The sequence below is a fragment of the Sparus aurata genome, chromosome 12 (assembly GCF_900880675.1).
Source record: "Sparus aurata chromosome 12, fSpaAur1.1, whole genome shotgun sequence".
NCBI lineage: Eukaryota > Metazoa > Chordata > Actinopteri > Spariformes > Sparidae > Sparus > Sparus aurata.
Genome location: NC_044198.1, coordinates 24,096,838 through 24,119,588, shown reverse-complemented (window position 1 = coordinate 24,119,588; position 22,751 = coordinate 24,096,838).

Sequence of the window (22,751 nt, the reverse complement as noted above, 5' to 3'; positions counted from 1 at the left end):
AGAAGGCGGCCGGGGCGATAAACTTAAAGTAAGGAGCATGAAAGGGGGATATCTGAAGTGGAGGGGACGCTGTGATGTTCTGACAAAACATCCCGCCGTCATCCCCAACCAGCCGAATCCCAAGTCACTGTAGTGGTGCTTCAAAAATAAAAAAAAATAAAAAGGAAGAGAAATACAGAAAACAGAAGCTGCAGCGGTTTGTTATGTAGCTGCCCCCCTTTTTTTTCTGAAGCCTTTTAGCGCCACTGAAAGAGAGGAAGAGAAGCGAGAAGATTCAATAGAGCATTTAAAAAAAAAAAGGCAGAAAAACAAGCGGCACACGGTGACAAAACAACAAATTACCACTATTTTCTATCAATAACAGGCGGGGAGGGAAACGCTGGAATAACACATAGATCTTACACCTTAAAAAGCCTTTTTCAAGCCTTCAAGCCGAGCGGGTGTTGGCGTTGGCTCGAGTCGGCTTTGGACATAAAAGAAAGAGCGCCCGTCCATTTTTCAGCTTGGACCGCTTCCCCTAAATATTCTGCAGGTTCGGGCCCGCTGGCTTTATTCAACCTGAAGAAAGGGTTACCTGTGACGCCTCAGATTACGTGCAAGGCATTTTTTAAGTGGACCGCTTCGGAGCACGCGATGGTCTTCCTCCCTCTCCTTGACGGAAACTCCCAACGTTACCTCTCGCTCTCCTCTTCCACCTGTGAGCGCTTCGCGGCTCGGAGGCGCTCGATATGCTCTTAATGTTAATAATGCATCATTCATGGGTAATTATAGCTTTAACTCACCATATGGCTCTTTGTATCTCCTTAGAACTAACCACAGTGGGGCTGTAAAGCCAACAGTGCTACAGATGAAGCGTTAGTCTGGCCGTTCCCAGCAGTACGGCAAGTAGAGCAGCTTCTGATGGAATATTTAATGCAGCCGACTCTAAGAATGGATCCCTGCAACATTTCTTGCGTTTCCTCGCTACACGCCGCTCTCCTTCTCGGCGTCGACCCTTTTCCTCTCTCTCTCTTCACGCGATGACACGAGAGAGACGCGCAACAGACGCAAAAACACACGAGCGTCACAGTCACGACGCGGCTGTTGTTCTTCATTTTTCTCGAACTTCGTCGATAAAACACACCCCGAGACGGAGAGGAAGGGCGCTTTGAAATGAAACACAGGAGCAGGAGAGCGTCTTACAGGAGAACGAGCCACGCCACGATAAATTACATACCGCTGAAACGACTCCAACTCCCATTGTTCCCTCCAAACGGCCCCCAACTCTCCATCAACGTAGGAAAAGATGCAAGGGAGAAGGAAAGGTGGAAGGAAGTGAGAGGGAGACAAACAGAAGGTAATTAGAGGAGGGATGTCCGCAAGTTGGAGTGACATTTCTTAATATGCATAAGTACGTTTCTTAATGAGTTTCTGCGGAGGGATTGGGTCGCGAGGTGGAGGAGAGTGGTTAAGATGAACGGGCGGCGTTTGGCAGGTGGAGGGAGGCTGAAAGGTTTACCGAGATGGAGTACTGATGGGGGGGAAAAAAAAGAGGGATGGGAAGATTGATTTCACCGCAGAACACACCGACCGACCTCTCGCTGTCTCACAGACACGAGCAAAAAAAATAAATCATCCGTATAGGTATTTTTTTTTTTTTCTCTTACTTCCAACACGACAGCACGAACGAACACACGCTGAGAGCCTCGCGAGCAGGAGGCTGTTATTTCCACCATTGCGCCTACAAAATATGTTTATATACCGAGTCGCTTTGCCAGTTTGCTTTGGCAAATTCGTTTTTGAGGAAATGTAATCGCCGGCTGATTATGTTTACTGGCAACGTTCTTGCCGATCCAGGACGCGTGCCATCTTTCATCCCGTCATAGGGAGGAGGTCGGGCTGGAGCATCAGAATTAGATTTTTATATACGACTAATTTGAGGCCGGCAGTATGTTTTGAGAGGAATGTTGTGCCACCTCGTTTTTTTTGACGAACGTATGTCATTTAGTATTCATGCTCTTGCGGCGCAGCATCTGCCAGTTGCGTTGAATGTTTTTATGGCGATCGAAGGTCAGGGAAACACTGTGGTCTTTGCCTTTTCATTTTTCTTTCCCTGAAAATGTGCAGATATTCTGGAAGGCGAGAAATGGTCCGCTGGTCTCGTACTTCCTGTTGCCAGTAATGTCACGTCAGGAGTGATTCTGGTGATAGTAAATCACGGTGCACGTCCGGTTTGTTGTGTGCTTTTTGTTTTTTTTTTATGGCGAGTGCTAAAAGCAAGTCTGACGGGTTTATTGCAACATGTTCTCACTCCCAAATCATCAAGTGCAGCAGCTTGATCGGTGGCCCTGCACTTCAAGTTAGGGTCAAGTTTGCACGGGAGAAAAGGTAGAGCTCAGGCGAGCGGCAAGGTTGGTGGTGCAGCTACGGCACGTGGCGCTCGGAGGTGGAGGTTGAAGTAGAGCCGCAGGGAGGCGGAGACGCAGGTGGGTCCACAGAGGTGGATGTCTTGAGGCTGAGGTGGGGGAGGCCGGCGTGGCTGTGCAGCTGGAGCTCGAAGGAAACGACATTGGAACAGACACGACGTGCAGACGGACCAACCGGTTTTTAAGATACAGAAACAGTGCGGGAAAAGACAAAGACAGGAAGTGTAAAGTAAAACACGACTAATGAGGAGAACCTACAAAATAAAACAGGAAATGCAGAACAAAAAAAACACAAACCGTGACAGCAGGTTACCTCACTTCCTAACTTATATCAAAAAACAAGCATGTTCAGTCCTCTAACACGAACGTTTTTTATTCTCTTCTTGTACAAATCAAATACCTGGCAGGTGAAGCGTCTCCAGGAGAAGCCGATCCATCTTTTCCTTCCAGCGGTTTCTTGATTAGAAACCACCTTTTGTCTGACTTTCTGATTTGTCATTCTGCACCTCAAAGAGATGTTTGCTCACCGGGAGTTATTGATGTATCATGCAGTGAAGCACCGGGCAGTGGGAAGCCTCCTTCAATCGGCTATTGAAGTCCTTCGTTTCCTCGTTGTCCAGACCGCTCTACCTGTGCAGGAGGAAACTAAGTGATCATCGGGAAAGTCTGCGCTTGTGAGTTTGTATCTGCACAGGACATATTTTCTGCCGTCGCGGCTGTATGAGATTTGCAGATTTGCATAATAATGTCTAGTTTGAAATTGGTTTCCTCAGCGTGCTCTCTATATATGTCATGCCTCCTTTGCAGAGGTGCTGGTTTCAACCCACTAAACAGGAAACGTATCCGTGTATTATAAGCATTTGCTTTCACTGTATTGTTCGGTGGGTTTTAATTTGCCGGCCACCTGTGGTCCATCATTATTCCTGTCATTTTGATGCGAGCAGCTTTGATCGGCGTTTCTCCAATCGTTTTTTTTGTCTGCTTTGGTCGTTCGATGCCGCCAGTAAAACTTTTTCTTTTCTTTTCTTTTCTCTCAGGCTCACCAACCATCTCACGGTCTTCAATAACCTGACATTTTCATTTGCACAGTTTCACACTGAAATTTAGCAAAAAAAGTGTTTTACCCTCAGATGACATTTTGGAATTGAGTGCACTGCCTTTACTTTGTATTTTTGTATTTTCATCATGTAGAAGCGGGCCGCTCAGCACGCTTGCTCGAAAGGCTAGAGAGCAATTAGATTGTTATTGTTGAGAGAAAAGGGAGAAATTGACTCGGCGGGAGAAGTCGATGGGTGGGGCTTTAAATTATGTATTTGGCCTAATGAGGCTAGGTGGGCTCATGTGGAATCTTGAGGGTTATTCCGAGCACTGAATGCTGACTTTAATCAATTCAACAGCGCTGATTTAAGATGTTTGAGGTGCAGGAGTGGGAAAAAAAAAAAAAAGGGCACCAGTATGCAGAAAGTGGTAAAACATAGGACACTTCAACGCCATTTGTGCACTGGAAGAGAACTTTGTGTCGATCATAGCGGCGTCCAATGAGGCGCTTTTGCAGCCTTCTTTCGAACACGGGGGCACGAAGGCAACACAGATCATGCAGCATAAGAAAATCTCTCCAAAAAGTGACACCGTTACCTTCACAGTCCTGCACCAAATGAAACACCTTCGTTGGTTGTCAGGTTCTTTTGCTGTACTCTTCCTCTAGCTGCTGGTTAGCTTACATCGCTAACAGCACTGCCAGAAGTGAGCAGCAACAAGGGAGCTACTGTAGCATGAGCAAGGGAATTCCCCAGCGTGTTTCTCTTCCACACATCTCCACACTTAAACGGCTGAAAAATAGACAGTTACTCCCAAAACTACATATACATCACGACTGTTCCCCAGAGGACATGTGTGATTGTTGGTGAGTACCAGCGTTGGCATGTACAGGGTCTCTGTTGGACCTTCAACGTCACGTGGTTGCAGTTTGGTTAGGTTTAGGCACCAAAACTACTTGGTTAGATTGAAACAAAAGGTCAAAGGTTTGTTATATTTGTTTCCGACAGTGTTCCAACCCAGAGGAATCCATCTTTTTAATAAAGGCACATTATATTTAGTCACCTGTAAGTATAACTTCCTGAGAAACAACAGATGACACATCAGAAAGCGAGGAGGGAACATGACTAAACTTACTTTACACGTCACCTCGTTCTGTCCCGGTCGCATCAGAAACTACATACAGTATATTTAATAATCTGCTGTATCATTCATCCCACTCTCCCTCCCTTCTTTCTGTTCACTGTAGATTGTATTTTTATGGATTCAGTTCTGTTCTATCCTGGAAAAAAAAGGACATCCCTGTCAATAACAGTCTCTTCTGAATCATCCCTCCCCCACAGGGTTGTGTTGTGGATAACACAACATGTGAGATTATAGGCTGGTTGTGTGCACTCCACACAGCAGTGCCTTGAGGTAATGCATTTCCCGTGTTCGTGCGCTGCAGAAATCTGGGAGGTGGTATTTCCAGACCTGCTCTGAAATTGCCCTAAGAGATGTTCTCAGCTCACAAAATATTCCTTTTTTTTTTCGTCGGGTGGCTTTAAAATCAGAGCACCGCATCTCTTTATAGCCACATGATTTATGACTGAACCTCAAGAGGACACAACGCTGTGAAAAAAATAAAAGTCTTTGCGGGGGTAAATACATCACAGCAAACAAACACATTGTTATATCTGTTTTTGCCGGTTAAAGGAAGAGGAACACTGGCTGTGTTTTAGCGTTTGGCTCGCTGCCATCTTCCTCCTTCAGCAGCCGCGAATGACTTTGTAGTTCTGCAGCAGCTCCAGAAACACAGCTGCTGAGGGCGCCCGATTCCAAATGTGAGGACAAAAGTGTTTTAAGCAGAGCACACGAGATCAATTTATACAAATGTAATAAAAAGGTGCAATGTGCAAGAATTTTAGCTACAGTTATCAACAGAGTGGCAGTTTTGATGTTGTATCAAAGATGTCTATGTATGTTAGCATGCTAACCAGCTAGCAATGGGCCGGAAAACTTTTTTCTAAAACCAGTTCTTTGCGTGTTTCAACAGCAAAAGAACTTGCTGTCAGTATGAAAATTGGGTTCCAGGTGAGCACCAACGCTGTGCGGGTCTGGAACAAAGAACTGCTTACGTCAGGTTATCGTAACCAAGGACTAATTAAAACCGCTAATGAAAGCCGCTATTTAAAAAAAACAAACAAAACATAGTTGAACCTAGCAATGCTGGGAAATCAGAGATGTATAAAGTGACCGAATGATGTGACTCTCCCGTGGAAAAGCAAACTGGTAGTGACGTAAACACCGACACTCTCCTGGTGGTCTGGCTAGCTGCAAGGCTAACTGAGCTAAAAAGCTAATAGCAGCTACAGTCATGGATGTATAAACAGAATACAGTAAGCAGCAGTTAAACGAGAACTCTTTTTATCAATGGATGCAATTAAATTCATGCACAGCAGGTCTTTATTTTGCAGGTTCTGGAAACATCAAGAAGCATCAGTGGTGTCAAACACATGCGTGTAATTCCTTTGTTCTGTCGGGTCAGTTATGACGGACAGTCTTCTTTATTAATGCTACAAGTTTAATTTCCGTTGCAGCTCGTCTTAACTAAATATTGTGCGATTTGAAGTCAGCCGAGATCAAAGCTGTGATCGAGGAAAAAGCTTTTTTCTGGAAATTCTCGGCATGAATATTTTATGTCCCACCGACTGACTGACTGATGTGGCGGCTGCGCATTAATCTACGGATTCTTGTGATAGCACCTGACTGTGAAAAGTCATCACACAAAAAAAGAAAAAAAATGGAAGCTCCTCGGTGTTGTGTGAGCGAAATAATAGAGCAGGGGAAGTGATGGAGGGAGGGATGGAGAGCGGAGATCACACAAGCTTTTTTTTTTTTTCCAAAAATGGCACCACAGCACATCGCCAGTTTTGCTGTTCTGAAAGCACTTATCAAAGATACTGAAAGCTCCCTGCAAGAATCCTCCTCTCCCTCCATGTTCTCTCTTCTTCACCCCATAAATGTCGGGAAGTGGCTCCCGACCACGGAGTGCCAAATCATCACAGGGAGTCCTCCTCGAGTTAAGAAGTGGAAGAAACAAATGACTCTGTGCTAAATAATATCAATTGCAAACTCTTTATGTGGGCATCATGTTTGTTTACTACATTCTGGCAGCTACTACACAAAGACAGTAGATAGTGTAGTTACACTCCTGGCTGGGAATATGAAATCATCTCTTGCTTTATCCTTACTTAAAACACCTCATTTTACATTTTTTTTTTCCCGTCTGAAAGCAGAATTAGCCGAGAACTGAGCCACAACACGTGGTCCAAAGACGCAGCCACAGGCAGTTCAGACCATAAGGGCCGATGATGATGATGATGACAAAATGATGATCACAGCCGAGATGACTTTGGCACCCGGTTATGAGGACCTCGGTTTAATGACGGGCGAGGGAGCAGAACTAGGTCACAGTAATCGGGGGGGAAGGTTATATGACCAGGCGGGCCGTTGAGTCATGAGAGCGAACGCGGTTTCATGGGAAGCTCGAGAGTTTAATAGTTCCAGGAAGACGACGGCTGATGGAAGCTGTGGTCAGCTGAGTGGAGACGAGCTGCGATTCTGCTTGTGATGCCTGCTAGCATCACAACCACACCCTCTATGTCATTGGTGCTGATCCGGTTGAAGGGAAAGCACTGCGAGATAGATATTCATCACATTTGCACATTTTAATAATGCACTGGTCTTAATTTAAAATATCAGGTGCATTTTGGTGGCTGGTATCTACGAGTGAGTATGAAAGAGGACTGTTGGGCCTCTGAGTGCACATTTCAGTGTCTTTAGTGGAGTTTGAAGGGTATATCTAGATACTGAATTGTCTGAGATAATGTTTGCCCAGAAGCTTCTGTTTTAAGTGCAACACATTGAAAGTCAAGGAGAATTAAACATGTAAAACATGCAGAAAAGGTGCTTCAATCTTTGCCAGTGGTACCGAGATAATTACCATCGGGTCCTTCATGCTGCAATCGCCTGATCACTGCACATAAGATCCACCGTTAACTCTGCACGGACCGCGCTACTGATTCACATTTATATGCACCTTTTTCCCGATGTACAAAACGGAGTAGAGCAGCTGCAGAAGAAGTTTTCTTTATACATGTGACTGCTGAACCCACTCACCTTAGCGGAGGCCACATGAGTTTTGAGCTCTGCCTTTAATGAAGCCACGGCAGCTGTTGTTGCTGCGCTGCTTTCGCTTCCAGGCTCAAAATGCTCCAGCAAACTGTTGGAAGTCCGTTAAACGATCGTCTTACCGCCGACTACATGTAATTAAGTGCTCAGAGCGTACAAAGAAGGATGCTATGGTTACCAAATCAGAGCGGCGCTGGTTCACTTGATGTTCGAGGCGTATCTGCTACCTGCAGGAAAGAGGCGATCGGTAAGCGTGGGTGTATTTTGTCAGTTTGTTGTTCTATTCATCACAGAGCTATTATGATTATTAAACGCTAATTGGGATGCACCGCTGCTGATTCGGGCCTGACGTTGGAAGCGGCGGCGCATCTTTGTTTGTTATTTTGTACTTATATTAAAGTAGCTTTAAGCTTTTGGGCTGTTTAGCTTTCTCTCTAATATGTTAATTCTCTAATTTGTGCATTAGTTGCAGCCAGACCTCTGTCGCTCTCTCCCTTCTCTGTGTTTCAGCTGATTTGCTCTTTGTGTGTCTGAATGTGACAGGTCACGTCTTCGGGAAAATCCCCTGCGTTGCTGAAACCAAACTATCTCATTAACAACGCCTCCTATGAAATAAAAACTGGCGGCTGCACCGTTGAAAAGCCTGAAACATTCATCCTCCCACGTTTTCGATACGTACCGTAGTTAACGAAGCAGCTTTTCATTCTGTTTTGTTTCGGCAGACGCGCTTCCTTTGTGCCGTGATTCGGTTTGTTTTGCAGGAAAGATCGAGTCGGGTGGGACGTGGAATAGCATTGTGTTAATAGGGACCCGATCTATTCATGTCAGGTCTCTACAGCCCTCACACTGTGCAGTCAGTGTTTACTCCAGGAAGCAAACAGCAAAGCTGTTTATTGCCGGTTTGTTTCGTGCGGCAAACAGTTACCAGTTTTTTCATCTCTGCACAATGTCTGTAATTCTCACCACACGCTGGCTTCTAAAAATCTGTTGAGTCACAGTCCTCAAAGTAAGAATTCTGTGGCATTTCAAATAGTGTAGTCTGTGATTCTGTCCCGATGTGGCAGAGATCTGTTGTTCCCACAGCTTTGTCAAAAAAAAAAAAAAAAAAAAAAAGCCCCTGTGGACCGGGAGGATAAAATGTGCTCCACCTCAATCTGATGTGCCATATTGCAAGTGACAAGTCGTGGGGTGAAGACCAACCAACAGGACACAACTGGAAGAGTGTAGTGTAGAGTGTCAGTCAGTACGGATAAATCAGGACCTGATAGCCAAAGTGTGAAGTGTGGCCCCCCCTTGTTCGTACGCAGGAACCTCAGCGCATCGTTTACAGGAAGAAACTCTGCTGCAAATGAGGCGACGCGGAGGGAAATAAATGCTGCCAGCTGGATTGTTTTTAGCATGTTGCGACTGTTTTGTGTTTTCCACATTGGAATATGTTTTTAATGTGTTGTTGATTGCCTCTAATGAAACCTATTAGTGCCGTAGACTAATGACGCACCAGTCAACCCGATGTTTTCACCACTCATAATTTCAATGTTGGCTGACTGGAGTCACCGATGAAAGTGGGTAGGCATTGCTTTTATATGACCCGAGCTGTGATGATGTGTTACCGACACTGACGCCGTGTTTTAACCCCACGTAGTTTTGGACGTGCGTATCAACCTCGTTCCACTCCGCTGCGCTCGCCAAGGAAGTATTTTCCCGGAGATGGATATGGCGTATTCCCTTCATCCCCTAATCCCCCGCTCCCACTTTAAAGCTGTGTTGTCGTCTTTGTGACGAGATATAAAACAACAACGACGACAAGGTGTTTGCTTGTCATGAGTAAAATAAATCTGCCGGTGGAACAAATGAAAAACGTCTTAAACCAAATCCTGTTTATCTCACTGAAACGCTCCTTAAGAGGAGCTTGTGTCTTATTGTCAAGCGTAATGAGACGCTTTTTTTACGAGAAACTAGAGAAAGATCGTTGATTGTTGAGTCTCTTTCCCAGGTCGTCAAAAACTGAAGCTTCGGGTCGGTATGCCAAAATTCAGACCTGAAGCGTTGGTTGTTGACGACCTGGGGATGATACTCAACAATCAACTACCTTGCCATTCCTACCTTTAAGCCCAACAGGAAGCAGTTTTTTTGGCCCGCTGGATTTGAGTTTGTCCGTCAGGTGGCTATTTTGGTCCAGACAGAATATAACATCATAGAGCGCCATTAAACATTCATGGTCCCCAGAGGAAAGATCCTGCAGACGCTGTAGTTCCCCTGATTTTTCATCTAGCGCCACCATTTGTTTGACTTTGCGGGTGAAATGTCTCGACAACTGTCGGACAAACTGCCGAGCATCCATTCCATTCCCCACCCAGGAGTAATTTTGATGATCTCTTAACTTTTCCTCACGCGCTAACATCCGGTTCAAGGATTTATCCAGTGTGCTTTGGTTAAATTCCTGCACAACAGAAGACATTTTCACAGACATCAGCAAATTCTATCACGCTAATGGCTAGATGCCACCACAAAACCAGACCGGAGCCGGAACGCAACGGACATGCATCCAGTGGAATCTTAGAGTAACACTCTAAATTAAGACACGAACATGGTAAACTTTTAAAACGCCAGCGGGCTACATTACTACTTTAGCATTCAGCTTGGAGCAGAGCTGTACAGCCTCACGACTGTACTCCTTCTTGTTAACGGTTGTAGTCCAACTGCACAAAATCTTGGCTCCTCTTTTGTTTAGCTGAAACCTTCAGTGTGCCCTGAAATGTTCTCGCTGGAGACAAAGTTGTCGTTGCGTAACACGCTTAAGTTTAGTTTTGCTTTCAGAAAAGAAGCAAATATCTCCTTTTTTAATTTTTTTTAATGAGAATGTGGACAACTGGAGATTAAATAAACATGCTACATTGATATACAGGAGCTAATGATGGTCTGTATTTGCATTCTGCAAAGCTTATTAACTTACCATGCCCGTCCCATGGTCACGGCGTAATTATTATTTAAGCACACCTGACGGTGCAGACGGGCGTCGCACACGCATTTGCACACAGATCATCCTGACAACACCGGAGCGGAATTCAAATTAACTTCCTTGTGTGTTTGTTGGCGCACGTCGAGGCTGTGTTTTCTCTCCTCCTCCCTTTTTTTTCACTCTCATCTGCTTTCACTCTCTCTCCTACAGTATCGCACCTCCCTTCTCTCCATCCGTCTCACTCTCATTCTCTTTTGCTCACGCTCTCTCGCTCATGTTTATTTCATCGGGGGGCCCTCCAGCATCTCAGAATAAATAAATTATACATTTCATTATGCGCTCATTCCAAAGCTCCTTTCAGGAAAGGGACTAAGCTCATTTTGTCCCTGAGCTTCTGTTTATCCTAAATGACTGCATCAGACATGATCATGAGCGTCTGGGAGCGCCGACTGTCCGTGCTCGTTTGTCATGTACCAGACCTAATTCCCATAAAGTCCACGCTCCCATCTAATACCGCAGCCTGGCAGTGATCCTGGGATTACAAGCGGCATGTGGACGGAGGTAATATTGTGGAAGCACACCGCCAAAGGATAACACGCAAATTATGTGACGGCAGGTTCTCGTCAAGTCGACGCTCGTACCTGAAGCGGACGGTTTTCATGTTTTTTAAAAACCCATCTGAGAGAAATTGTTCCGTAAATATCACCTGATGCCGTCCCTCAAATTGTTTTTTACCTTCAGTCGTGTTCAGTGAGATTTATCCAGTATCTTTCTTCCCTTCCTCTGTTCCTTCTTTTATATATGGCAGCGTTCGCCGGCCCAACCGGGTCACGCTCTATCTGCCTCTTCGTGCTTATGTGTCGGCGTCTGCCGCTGTGCCGCGTTGGTGGGCCGTGCGTGGAGGTGCGCTGCCGCTGACCGACTGACGTTAGTAATGTCGTGTACTTGGCCCGTCTCCCGCAGACCGAGCCGCTCATGCTGTGGGTCAGTTTGACCCGTGGTGGTGGTGGTGGTGGTAATGTTAGAGGGGGGGGGCGCCTGGCGAATTGTCCAAAAAATAAAAAGTATTCTCTTAACACATGGGCACACACACACGTAAAAATGGCAGCTTCGATCGGTATGCGCTGCATAAGATACACAATCCATAAGTGCACATATGGCACACCAAATCAGGTAGACTCACACACACACACACACACACACACACACGCGTTCATGCAGCCACACAATGCCAGTGGAACGCTTGGACACACTCTCCACCCCATATGGACCCTCACAGCCATCTGTCCCACTGACGGCGTGCCAGGCGCTGCTCATTGAATCTCTTCTTCCCTTTTTCTCTATTGGACCGCGGCTGCCCCGCTGCAGCAGGCCTTCGCATTCTAGCCCGTTTTACATGAACTGTGGTAACCCAACACGAACACCAACTACACTTCAACGAGCAGCGTCCCAGAGCAGCGACTCCCGAGAGCGTTTCGTTTTTTTAAAGCCGTTCTCCTCCACAGTGCTAATGCAGCAGCGGATATATATATTTTTCTTAATTTTCTCTCGGAAGATAGACAGACGTACCACATACGTCAAAGTTTGGACCGTGCAATATGGTGTGAAATCAACATTAAAATATTAATGGGAAAACTTTTTTTTTTTTTCTGGCAGGAAGATATCAAGTTTGGTGCAAGTGCTGTCAAAATAAAATCTGTCAGAGGTTCAATGCAGAGAAGTGTGCACCGAGCGGAAAGAGCCGGAGCTCCGAGATGTTACGAATCGGCGGAGATCTCCGAGATTCTCCGGAGAAAACGGACCGTTTCTGTTGCATATGGATGAGTTTTGTTGAAATGCACCACATCAGGTCCAATATGAACTCATGAGGACTTTTTACTGACGCACCAGATACATCCTATTTTCTTCATATGACCTCATTTCTAGAGTATCTAGGAAGACATTAACTTGAAATAGCAGTATAAAAGTCGTCCTGTATTGGGAGTTGGGTATCTCCGACTCTCTCTGGATATCGTCATATCTGGATCACATCCTGGAGTATTCAGGCAGCGATGTCTCTGGATTCTTAGGGCGCAGAAACAACTTTAAACAACAATTCCAGCCACTTAGTTTAGCAGTTTTTGCATTTACACATTTAATGGAAGTCATTCATTTGGACACCAAAACATTGGAGAACAAAATGACTGAGAAACTTGTTGCTTTACAAAAAAAGCTGGTTGGTTTCAGTCGTGGTTCAGAGAGTCTTTTTTGTAATATTCTATGTAATATTTAAACATTTGTCTTACTGAAGCAAGAACACAGCTGGTAACTTATCCTAAAAACTACATTGACCGGCCCTCGCAAAAAACCTCTGACTGCCTCTGACTTTTATTTGAAGACGTGTCCTCAGTTCGCACACATTTCCTCCGGCTCTCCTTCTTTGAGTTTCGCTGCTAACCGTTATCTTGCTTCTTCTTTTTTTTTTTTTTTTTAAATCTCCCCGTCCCATTCTGCTAGCTAACTCTCTTTACAGCGACATCAATTTTGGCTCTTTTACTACCTCGGCTGTCGACTCAGAGGTGGAGCAACAATAACTCCGCCATCCATTCCATCTTCGTGCCATTTATACAGGACGGCGAGGCAGAATAAAGGCACGACGTCCTGCCTGTGTAAAAAGAGGCTTAAATGGCACCAGCCCACAAATGGCACCACATAAATACTGAAGTAAAAACCGTCTGGTTCGATGCACATGCCATATATCTGTATCTGCTCTGTTAAGTCTTGGATGTCTCTTCAGATTTCCCTCTTTCTGAAAAAGCCTTCTTCCATGTATGTTCCCGTCACAGGCTTTTATTCCTCTCTCTAAATATATACCTGGTCCCATTGTGGCAGAGCCAAATTCTTCTGGGTGCTGCACCAGTGATATCTCTGAAAGGAGAATGACTCACACTCCCAACCCTGAGATTGAGAGCAGGAACCCCCGGGGGAGGCAGTCTGTCATGAAGCAAGGCTGTTCAAGGCAGCTGATAGGCTCACCTTAGAGGTGTGATGCTATCCTCAGACATGTCACCTCACCCCCCCCACCAAAAAAAAGCAACCTTTTCGCTGTCTGGAAGTGCCTCCTCCGATCGAAAAAACAAGTGAGAAAAAACCCGGGGTTATTTCGGAGCTGTTTGTTCTCTGCCGCTCCTTTGATCACACGTCTCTTTCTTGTGTAAATTACAAACCGACAGGAGTCCTCGTGGAATAGAATAACAGTGGCAACGGTGATGGAGGGAGAGTGAAGGGGAGGGGAGGTTGTGCGTTCGCCATGACCTCGCGGGCCGGCACGTCTTATATAATATGATACCGAAGACAGCGGTGTAGAAGTTGTCTTTTTTGATTCAGGTGCGAATCGCATTTGCAGGGAAGGGTCGACGTCGGGACTCAGGAATCACGCGGAGACATTCACGTTTGAGGCAACTGGATGTTACCTTCCAGCCAACATGCACTCAGCTCATCACATCAGGCGCTAAAGACCGTTAAAGGATGCAGAGTGACCCAAACTCCGAGCGCACAGGTGCATGCTGGGTGAAGCTGGAGTCTGAGGCGTCTGTTTCCTGCCTCAGCCGTGACTGCAAGCTCCAGATCGTCGAGTCCCGGTTGATGAGCGCAGTGGGACACTCGGAGGTCGAGTGGATCCAAGTGTTAATATGAGACGAAAATGAGCAAAGTAAGAGGTTGAACCGAGGGGGAAAAACCTTACAGACGGGCAAGGACACACCGAGAAACACCCGAGTGCAGATGAGATCGTCGACATCCACGTGGCAGAGGCGGTGTTGTTGATGACCCTCCAAAAAGTGATCATCTACGTGTTTTATGTGACCAAATATTGGTCATCTTTGGTCAAATCTATTATGCCGATACAGGACAGTTGTATATTACAGCCTCTCAGAGCAGTCAGCAGTCAGTGGAGGTATAAAACACAGCAGTCAATAGAATAACCATGAGAGCCTACAGACATAAATGAGCTCGTTGATGACACACACACACACACACACACACACACACACACTTATGCACACACACGACCAAAACACACACAGTCCTCTCCAGGCTTTCCCCCCGGCGGAGATAAATATTCATGCGTGACGTGTTCTGTGTTACCGATCAGCTACACATTTGACAAAGTGAAGTTTTGTTGCTAACCCCTGCGCCTCAGAGTTGTGCTGGGAGAGGATTCCTCTAACAGCAGAGCGATGTCCTCAGACATGCTTCAAAGAAACGCCAGGACTGTTTGAAGTCCAAGAAAACCGAGAGCGGCGCTGCCTCGGAGGCTTTCCCCCACCAGACGCCCTCTCCCCCTCTCTCCCTCTCTCTCGTATACCGCGGCGTGTCAACTTAAAAGATCACTGAACGAGAGTCTGAAAATATGGCCGAGATTCATGATTCACTGATGTCATCTAGTTTGCAGATTCTCTAGGAACCTGCGGTAGATCAGTGCGGGGAGATATTTACATCTCCCTCGCTGTGAAAGTCGGGTGTGACGCCAAGAGTCTCGCTCTGACTCGCTCATCAACAGGATGGTCGCTACTTGAACTCCTTCACTCGGGACCGCCTCATGTGGGAGGAGTCCGACAGCTGTTTTTCCACTGATGCCGACGCTCATCCCAACTGCTTCACACGCGGCAAACTCCTAGAAAAGCACCCCGGAGGTCGCAGCCCGATGAGGCCCGCGGATCATCCGGGAGTCAACAGTCGAGCTCCGCTGTCCACGAGGGGCAAAAACACAGCTGGCGCCGTGGAAGAAGTTGCAGACGTGTTCAGTAACTTGATTTTTCTTTTTTTTTTTACACGCCGGTTTCAGCAACTCATTAGGGCGGTCGATTAAGAGAAAGCTGACCGATCAATTTGCGAGTGGCTGCGCCCCTCTGTAAATCATGTGCAGTGAATTAAAATCAATTAGCCGCAGATGAACTCACACGCGTCCCGTTTCCCGCAACCTAATTGGAGTTCAACGTGTGATGAATTGATTTTAATTTACCGAACGTGGATTAGAAAACAGGTCCACAGCTGTCAGTAATCGCTCGCGCCGATCTCACTGCATTTAACACTTTCATGCACGAGTTATCAAATCCCAGAGTAACTTCTTAAATGCATGTTTTTACTCTTAAACAAGTTAAAAATTCATGCCGATAACTTTTATTCCCCCCAGAGGAGTTACCTAGTCATGCATCGACGGTATAAAAAGCGATTCAGGGATAACGATTTAATACTTTCATCCAGATTTTAACAATTATTTTCCTGTTTTTCTGAGACTGAAACCACATCTGTCCACTCCAGCGTACGCATATATTCTGTTTATTAGTCCTTTACTTTTAAATCTGATGACCATTGAGTATTGCTGCTTAAAGCAACATTATGCAGAAACTGGCATCTTGTGCGATTTGGCGCCCCCCACAGTTTCTGAGTGCAACAACACTGTAACTATAAACAAAACTCATGACATCATCACAGCGTTAAAAACTTCGCTCTCTACATGCAGAAACAAGCGATAGAGGCACCGTTCACCCTGTTACAAGACGCTGAAGCATTTTACATAATGTTGCTTTAATCAAACTATTCAAGTGAAAGTTTTATCATAACTTTAAGTAAAACACAACATCAAGAGGATTCTAAATAGGCAGAATTTACCCGTAAGCGTCCACTTCAGTGGATTTTGGATCGAAGAAAAAAAAAGTACAAGAAAAATGTTATTAAAATCAGGATAAAAGTATTCTCTCTCTCTGTCCACACACACACACACACACCTTTATCCACAGCGTTCAATGCTTTCAACAGATTTTCTAATAATTGCCTCTCTACACAAAAACTGCAGTTTTACCAGCTCCCTCAGGAAAAAAAGGAAAAGAAAAACCTGCTCCTGCAAGAAACACAGCACAGAACACACCGTGGGCGAGATCAGAGTTTACGTGGCTCACCTCTCACACATGGTGCAGAAAATGATTTCTAATCCGTCCACCTTTTCATGTCCCGATGGCGTTTGTGGTTGACCTGTGGGGCAAGATTGCTGCGACACTGACGATCGATGTGTCTTGTGTTAGGCACCTAAAAAACGCTATAAAACGCCAAGAGAGGAGCGCAGGGCAGATCGCTCTGTACGTATCTCCAGCGAGGCGTCTCTGTGGGATCAACTGCCTTGTTTGAAACAATTTTAGTTTTGTTTGGCATCTTAAGTTTTCTTAAGGAACACAGCTCAAGGCTTTATTTCTGCCGTCTGTCTGGCGTCGGCTACAGGACTTGTTGCACCATCGCTTGTTTTGATTTATTAACCTGGCCCAGGTACGTCTGCTTCTCCTTCATCATCTCCAACTTACACTGACTGCAGTCCAGACAAAGAAGTCCAGGGCTGGTGCTGAAGTATTTGGCTTTTGAATTTTAACTATTGTTTTTTCTGAGTAAACAGCCTGGCACCTGGCAGAAAAAAAGCCTCAAAACTTTATTTAATTATTTACACTAACTTTATAAACTATATATAATAGTTAAAAAGCAACAACAAAAAAAACAAGTGCTTAGCTTGAAAAACATCGTACTCGAAGATCAAAATAAGTAAAACTACATAAAATTGCATCATTTTCAAGTTTATGACTTAAAAAAAACCTGTAATAAACTATATATCACTGGATTTTAACTCTTATTCTTGACATGATGCTTCAATCAGCCGGAGGCTGGCATGTAAGTGGCTCAGGAGAGACGACAAAGAAGAGAAAGTGGGTCAATCGTCTACATGATCTGTTCATTTCTGCTCATATGAGCTGTCAATCAAACGGCAGCCGTCTCAGGATCTCCGGTGTAGAGGTCTAATGGTGTCTGCTGTGAGACGAGGAGTTATTGGACGGATGAAAGCATGAAAAACCATCACTGATTGCAGTTTTTTGCCATTTTATTAACTATTATTAACTGTGTTTTGGAATAAGTGTGATCCTGAAATGGGTCTTGTGGACACTCAGGAATAAGAAGCTGGTAAAACCTGGTTCATACTAGTTTTTTTAGCTTGTTTGTTTGGCTGTTTCTTGATTGCGATGTGGTTTGATTTTGAAACGCTTGGATCTAAGCTTTCTAACGACGCGCGGTATGACTGTGCAGTGAAATGAAGGTGTCTGCCTCGTGCTCGGCTGCCTGCAGGCAGACTGCCGGCTTCTAACATTGAGTCGTCTTGGCAACATCTTGTAGGTCACACAGTATTAGGTAAGTTAATACGCTGTTAATTCAATTATTTATTTGGCACATTTCCCACCAGACAGTATGGCCGTCGATATTTTCATCTGCAGGACAGCCGCACGTGATACTGAGAGATGTGCCTCGTCATGTTTTCTTGCTCCACCTGCTTTGTGTCTACCTGAGAGTCCTGTCACAAAATTGTACATACGTCGCTCGAGGTGCAGCACCATGCTTCATTCATTACACCACTGGTCTAAAATGAAGCATGCAAATTCAAGGATGTCTCTCCTGAACCTCCCTGAACAGTATTTTGTTCTACTGAATGAATGCAAGTAGGGATATTCTTCTGAGTTTCGGCTGTACTGTTCTGTATGTGGGTTGTGGTGCCGACCATCTGGTCAAATCCAAGACGAGAAAGGCTTATTCAGGGAAGTGGAAACTCAGCTGTCACTCAAACAGAGAGTCTCCCTGCTGCAAAGCAATCTCTGCAGCGTTTCTGCTGTGATTCAGGTCTTCATAGTGAAAGTCGGACGTACAGAAGATATGAGAGTTTGTCAAATGCCAATCCAAGAGTTTGAAAGTTCGAAAGAAGAAAAAAAAAAAAAATCCATTCAGATGTCAGAAAATGTTCTGTAGCTCTTCTTCATTTGTTGAAAAAGCAGAAACGGTCCAATCACTACAAAGACGGGACGGTTCAGGTCGCAGCGGGGACGAGTCCACCTCTCCGCAGCGGGGACGAGAGGACCGGTAGTGATGGAGGGAACAATGAACCAGGGCCAAATTCACAGGCGCATTTGAAGACCTGTTCCAGAGCACGGAAGCCCAGACAATGCTGGACAGGCTTCCGAGAACAAATCCCTCAAAGTCCTTGAGTGGTCCGGCCAAAGCTTGGACTTAAATCTGTGATCCGAGCGAAGATCACAGTGAACCTCGTCCAATCTGCGAGGGACGAAAAGGGACTAAGTGTCCCGAATCAGGTGAGCAAACCTGGGAAGAGGCGAAGGAGAGGAATTGCATATCTCTGCTACTGGTGCTACTGCAAATAACTGAATTTAAAACAATAAAAAAGGCCATATTAAAGTGAATGTAATTGATTTTCATATTAACAACGTATGAAACGGTTCCAAAAATCTCAAATCTGGCCTCGATATCTTTATTTTGAAGCAGTGCACGCCTGTTTACTTGTGCTGTACCAGACGTTAGCTCGGCTTTTAGCTTCGCAGGCTTGCAAACCGTTTGTGTCTGTCACCGCCTTTGGTGAGTTACAGGCACGGTGGCGGGGAAAGTGTGGAAGCCGAGACATGCTCTGAATTCAAAGAGTGACAGATCAGCAAATCCCAGACCCACTTACTGACTTGAATCAGACACGTTGCCTATACAGTCGTGTTCAGACAAGGTGCTCTGCTTTGATACCTGTCACAGCTCTGCATGTCACAGGGAAGCAAGGAAGTACGTAGGAACTACAGCAGGGAGGAGAAAAAAGTGAGGACCACAACAAAAAAAGAAGACGAGTATTTATAGCAGCTGCAGCTTCTTGGATTACTTCATTGTCGTCGCTCCAGCTAACGGGAGCTAACTGGCTAAACCTGTTAGCAGCTGCTTTGCTTAAGCGCGACAGGAGGCAGGTGACCGTCTGAAATCACAAATGTCTTATTTATTTAAGATTGAAAACTTTGAGGAGACGCGGCCCCGAACGTTAACGGCGCCTGTTTGATTAACTCACTTTACGACAACTAAAACTGTGTCATCTTCATGTTTGAGCTGCCGTCTGGATGAGAGAAGCTCCGAGTTGTTCAAAATGTTAAAATGCTCGTCGGGCTCCTGAGTTATTAATGTGCGCTCGCAGCATTTAACCTTTACAGTAGAAGCAGCAGCAAGTGAGGAGAACTGAGGACGTTCCTCCAGGCTGGGAGAAGCTCCCACAGAGCTGAGGCACTTTTGGGTGATATTTAAAAAAATCAAGCTGTTCATTTTTATAGTAATTTCTCCTTGAAATAAGCGACAATCAATCAAAGACAGGGATTATTCGTGGTTCGGATATAGATCGTAAAGGTTCATTGTCAACATTGAAGAAGGAAGACTTTTTTTTTGTTTCATTTTTGGGTGATGTTGAGTGTTTTCATGTTTTTATGCATTGTTTGTATATGTATGTATGTTTTATGCAATTCTTACATATTGCACATTTTAAAAGAGCAATGTGTAGTTCTGGAGAAGAAATTCAACCTCAGAACTTTAATATCTACATTATTAATAAAGTCATAATACACAATATTTATTTTTTCCATAACGGAATAAACAAGCTGCTCTCAGAGGAAAATACGGCCCCCAGGACACTGTTTGAAACTAGAAAGGTGGCAGGGTCCGCCACATAAAAACAAAATTGTTTTAATTCATGGCATTCAGTCATGAAAACGTTTATTTAGATTGTTTAGGCATAAAAGATCTTTCTCTTTTGTTTAAAATATCTTCCCCAAAACTACGTACTGCACCTTTAAGCAGATATACCACGTATGTCACACTACGTTGTGGAAGTGGAGGATTGATTTGCCAGATAAATGACATTCCTGATAACGTACCAGAAAACGAAAATGCTTCCTTTTTCGTATTCGTCTCTGAAACCCATCCTGTGCTCATGTTGTCTATACAGCACTGTACGTGTTGTAAATCACATTCAGAGACATTCATCCAGGATCCACTGCAGATAAAAGGTAAACCGGACAGGAGTGTATTTGAAATCGCGTGTCCTTTTTTTGGCTTCTATAAAGTTTTTGCAGAGGATAATAAAATATGAAAGATTTTGTGGCCACAGCACGCACGCAAACCCCGAGTAAAAAATGATGTTTCTGACGTCGTCGAAGCTACTTCTATTCCGCCCTGCAGCAGCAGCAGCAGCAGCCGCGCTCGATGAATTTTTCATAAGTCCCGACTTAAAAAAGAAGAGATAAAGCAAATAAATATATAACCGAGAAAATGTGTACAAATCGGTTTTCACTTCAGGCCGGGGCCGATAATTTCAGTGGATCCTGCAACAGCGTCTTTGATGTTAGAACAGACTTATCAGGGCGGGATTGTTTATTTCGGGGGGCGTCTGTTTGTAGCCAGACTGCGGGGACGGTGCTGAATAGTAAGCGGTCGGGTAGGGAGGTTGAGTCGTTGAGCCGACGTGGAAAATTGAGCGTTGTCGGTTCACGGCCTCGTGAACGCGTGTCGACGCTGTGAAGCCCGACTTGCTTAGTCTTTTCCACGCCGGCTGATAAGGAAGTTTGGATGGCGGCGCTTAAATTTCTGTCACCGCTCAGACTGAGAGCTGAGCCACTGTGGAGACGTCTAATTGCATCACATTGACTGCTTTATATACCCGAGTCGATAATTTGTCCGCCTGTTTTGGTCCTCCTATATTCTATTTGTTTTAAATGACACATTTATAAGCTGTCGTTAAGACAGGGAGGGAAAGCAGGCTTGAACTTTTTTGGGGCTATTTCCTCTGAAGTGTTTTCTTTTAAATTCCACTCTTTAGATTTAATCAAGCACATTAGGCGAGCGCATTAGAAACCAAGGTGTTGGGAAATTTCATTACGCAGATTGGGATCAACCATTATGCCATCTCTTCTCTGTTAATGGAGGCTCATTTGCACCAAACGAGGCCTTCGTCAGAATGACACGAACGACACGTCCTCCGGGCACTTTCAGGCCTCCAAAGTAAAAGTTACGAGGATAAAGTTAATAAAGTTCCGACTTTATAAGAACTAATAATCATTATAGTCTGATTTTAAAGACTGTGTGAGTGAAATGAATAATACAAGATGGTTTCTTTGTCAATTATAGCCCGTCTTGTAAAGAGTCTTTAATTATCTTGTGTTATAAATAAGTTATTTTACTCTGTGGTATAAGGATAAACACCAGAACTCTCTCAGAGTAGACATTTTTTTGATTGGCCAAAGCAGGAAAAGCAGATGAATACTTCATTAAAGCGTACCACTAAGCCATACCAGTGAGACCGCTCATACAACCCTGAGACAGTTAATGAAGTTGTCAATTTACAAGTCGCGGTTCTCACGACATGTAAAAGCGTCTGCTGTGTAAAGAGTGGGGTTAACCTGTAAGTCTAACCCTGTTCTCGGAGTGTTTTTTTTCCTTCCGTGTTATTCTGCCACTCGAGAGACCCGTGAAGCTGTTCCGCTATGACAACTGCGGCGGATCGAATGGAGGCACAAATCAAAGAAGGCAGGTTGAAACCGCGACTCACACGCTCGACATGCAGCCAGTGATACATGAGAGGACGAAGCGCAAACACAGATACCAGACTGAAGAGGATCGCGGTGTCAAACCTCGCTGCAGAGCGCCGAGGTAAAAGGTGACAACGCCGAGTATCAAGTGATGCTGACTGATGGAAGACACTGCAAAGAGGCAGAGAACACGGCTCACCTGCGCTCCCCTGGGAGGACACGCTGCTCGGTTTGAAAACATTTGCTCTACACACACTTGAAGATTAAAATGTTGAAGCTCTGATGCTGCAGCTCCCTTCCGTAGAGGATGATAGTCTGCATCAAGAGCTGAAATTAATCTTTTTTGGCCAGTGTGATTTTACCCTCTACTGCTGCAATTGAGATTGAATTTGTTGTCAATATGTTTATGGATCGCTTGTCTAGTTTACAACATTTTAAACAAACAAAAACAAAGCAACTTTAATTGACAGGATGAAATAACTGACTGTGCTTTCTGGGTCACGCCTCATATTTAAGAATTATTAAATGAATTTGAACCATTTCTTCCATAACCTTAAATGTGCAACTGATTTTTTTGGCCACTTCTGGGCAGCAGAAACAACAAGTGATGCACGATATAGATCAATGAATGAATGGCCCTTTATTGGGATATTATCTGCTAGTTACGTCTTTACGTATCTGTAAAATTATAGCTAATAAAGGCAATGATACAAAGCAGAATTGCTTACATCGACTAAACAAGCTGATATACTTAAAGCGAAACTGTCGCCAGAA